The sequence below is a fragment of the Dermochelys coriacea genome, chromosome 1, assembly GCF_009764565.3.
Source record: "Dermochelys coriacea isolate rDerCor1 chromosome 1, rDerCor1.pri.v4, whole genome shotgun sequence".
NCBI lineage: Eukaryota > Metazoa > Chordata > Testudines > Dermochelyidae > Dermochelys > Dermochelys coriacea.
In genome coordinates this window covers 3,027,528-3,031,160 of record NC_050068.2, presented here as the reverse complement: position 1 = coordinate 3,031,160, position 3,633 = coordinate 3,027,528, and the positions used below count along the sequence as shown (strand labels likewise).

At 52.1% G+C, this 3,633-nt stretch overlaps 1 pseudogene; it reads right to left on the bottom strand.

The window, feature by feature from the left end:
* Positions 1–256: 256 nt before the first annotated feature.
* On the bottom strand, positions 257–1,482 carry LOC119844598 (annotated as a pseudogene).
* Positions 1,483–3,633: the final 2,151 nt, after the last annotated feature.

The window sequence follows — 3,633 nt, the reverse complement described above, 5'->3', positions numbered from 1 at the left end:
CTTCAACTTAGAACAAGACTCACTCGGTCTGGCTGCCTTGTTTGGCAGTGCACAGTGCTAGTGTAGCCATGTCAGTCCCAGGATATTAGAGAGACAAAGTGGGGGACTAGATATCTTTCACTGGACAAACTTCTGTTGATGAGAGAAACCACCTTTCGAGCTTATGCAGTGAAAGTACATAATTATAACACCCCTATAGTTCAAATAAAAACCTGGCTTTAATTTCCAAGTCCCAAAGCATTTTCTGTTGTCTCCTTTAGCTCAGAGTGGAGCTTCTGCTGCAGGATCGATAAAACCTGTTGATCACGCTTTTCAGGATCTCTTTTGTTGTCACCCCATAAGCGATGGATTTAACATGGGGGGAATGAGCACGTGAAGGTTGGCCAGTAGGATGAGAATATAACCTGGGACGATGTGCCCAAATCGGTGTGCAAAAGAGGAGAAAAAGACTGGTATGTAGAACATCAGTATGACGCAGACATGGGAGCTGCAGGTGCGGAGAGCCTTGAGCCGGGCATCCTTGGAGGGGAGCCGGAAGACAGCCCTGAGGATCAACACATAAGATATAGCAATGAGCACAGCATCCAAACCAATTACTAAAATAGCTATGGCTAAGCCATACCAGATGATGACTGTGATGTCGTCACAGGATAGCCGGGTTACGCCCATGTACTCACAAGTGGTGAGGCAGGAGGTTGGTTCTGCAGAACTTCAGCTGCTTCACGAGAAAGATGAGAGGGAAAGTGATACAGAAACTTCTTGTGACAACTGCCAGCCCCATCTTCCCAATTGCAGACTTGGTTAGCATGGCGGTGTACCTCAGGGGGTCGCAGATGGCAACGTACCGATCAAATGCCATGGCCAGCAGGATGGCCGACTCAGCAATATAACTGACATGGATGAAGAACATCTGGGTCAGGCAGGCAGCAAAAGAAATTTCCCCTGCTCTAAACCAGAATAGAGCCAGCATCCTGGGCACTGCTGTGGTAGATAACAGGAGATCAGCAGCAGCCAGCATGGACAGGAGAAGATACATGGGCTCATGGAGGCTTTGTTCTGTTAGTATGATGAATAGTAGGAGAGAGTTCCCACAAAGTGTTGTAACGTACATCAGACAGAAGGGGATGGCAATCCAAACTTGATACTCCTCCGTACTTGGGATGCCAGTCAGGATGTAGGTCACAGGGTCAAAAACAGTGTGATTTTCAGCTGGCGTCATGTACCGTCACTTGGATCTTCTCTTCAGCTTCCAGTAACTAACAGGAAAAGAGAAAATCAGTGAGAACTGGAGTGTCAGCTCAGACTGGAATATATTTGTTGAGAGAATCATAGAAACCATCAACAACTTTGTTGTGTGACAACTGCCTCTCGGGTGGGACCATAAAACCAGAAGCACTCTGTGTCAGGGTTCCTCCCCACTCTGAACTCTGGGGTACAGATGTGGGGACCTTCATGGAAGACCCCCTAAGCTTATATTCCACCAGCTTACATTTAAAACTTTCCCATGGCACAAATTCCTTTCCTTGTCCTTGGACAGTGTTGCTGCCACCACCAAGTGATTTAAAAAACATTCAGGGAGGGACCACTTGGAGCCCTATCCCCCCTGCCCCAGAAATATCACTCCAGCCCCTTCACTACCTTTCCTGAGGGGACTTGAGAATAATATACTAATCGATAGATTAACAGAGTGAGCACAGATCAAATCCCTGGGTTTTAGGACACTGAACATCAATCAGCTTCTTAAAAGAAAAATATCATTTAAAAAAAAAAGTAAAAGAATCACACCTGGAAAATCAGGATTACAGGGTAAATAAAAAGATTTAAAACCCAGAGGATTCCCCTCTGACTCTGCTTCCTAGTTACAAAATGGGAATAAAATTACCTCTTAGCATAGAGAAAATTCACAAGTCAAAACAAAAGATAATCCAAAGCATTTCCTTGCTAATACTCCATGAAGCTCTGGTCTACACTACAGACCTATATCGAGATAGCCCCATTGCCAAGGGGGGGTGAAAAATCCACACCCGTGAGTGACATAAAAACACCAACCTGACCCCTTGTGTAGACATGGCTACGTCCCACGGGGAGGAGGATTAACTACGCTGTCGGGGGAGCTCTCCCCCATCAGCGCAGAGCGTCTCCACTAACACACCACAGCGGTGCAGCTGCGCCGGGGCAGCATTTTAAGCCTAGCCGCGCTGGTAGCTCTGCTCCAGCGAATTACAGCTGCAGTAGGGTAGGGGGACCAGATGTCCTCTTTTTAAAGGGACAGTCGCGTAATTAAGCCTTCCTGCAGGTATCCTGACTTTTTCTTCAAACAGGTAAATTGTCTCATATTTTCTAACTCCCCCCATCAGGACTGGCAGGTCCTGCTGCTGGCAAGATCCCTGTTTCCCAGAGGCCCACCTTCCAACGGTGAACTGGGGGGATCTCTTGGCCAGCGATGGGGGTGGGTGTGCAAGGCCGGTGGCAGGGCAAAGATGCAGCACACGGGTTGAGCCGCTCCCCCTGCTGCTCCGTCAGCTCCGCCCCCACTACGTGCCGGCTCTCGGCCAGCAGGGCCCCGCCCCCCGTCCCGTTTCCCATCGTCACTGGCTGGGCGCTGAGAGAGCAGCAGTGGCCGGTGAGTACGGGCAGGCACCAGGCAGCAGCCGGTGACGTGTCACCTCTGCTGCCCACCCATCAGCCCTTTACATGCTCCCCCTCTCGCTGTCCTCTCCCTGTCCTGCCGTGCCTCATCATGCCCCGCCCCAGCTCTACTGCTCCTCCACATCCTGACCCCCAGTGGGGCATGTGTGACTCAGCAGGGAGTGGGGCAGGTTTGAGCTGGGGATGTTGCAAGGGAGTTTCATTGGGGATGGGAGGCTTCCCTTGAGGGAAGAGACCTCAGCCTGTAACCTGAGCCCAGGAGCGGGGTTGGGGCCAGGTGACACCTTCTGCCCAGGAAACTGGACAAAGGCTGCAGGAGGAGCTGGGGCGAGGCTGGGTGAGACGGCTGGAGGGGTTTCCAGTTTTGGGGGTGGGCTGGGGAAGAGGAGGGAGCCCCAAGGCTGGGGTGTAATCTCCCTGCCCCACAGAATGGCCTGACTAAGGGATCCTGTTTATGCCTGCAAGCTCTGGTTTGAACTGTGTTCCTGTCGTCTCTAACAAACCTTCTGTTCTACTGGCTGGCTGAGAGTCCTGGTGAATAGCAGGAAGTGGGGGTGGAGGGCCCTGACTCCCCCTCACGCCGTGACAACTGGTGACACAGGTGGGGTCTACTGCACCCCGTCAACAGCGCTTCCTGCAGTAAGTGACAGGGGAGCAGTAAATGAAGGGGAATTGACAGGGACCAGGCATGCTGAGGAGGGTGGAGGAGCCACACTTAACCCCTGGGAGTGTGTGACCAGCGAGAAGGACTGTTGCAATAACAGGGTCCCCCTGGGGACTGCAGAGAGCAGTCTCGGGGCGGAGGAGTCTGGGTTCGACCCTGGGAGAGAGGTGGTGACTTGGAGAAGGTCTGGCGCACTAGGGGTTCCTCCTGGAAACCGCGGGGAGCTGCGAGCACCCAGACCCACGAGTGGCCATCAGGCAGATATATAATAAGTGCCTTAAGAGCGACCTGGTGGATCTGAGCAGGCAGAGGGGGCTGCA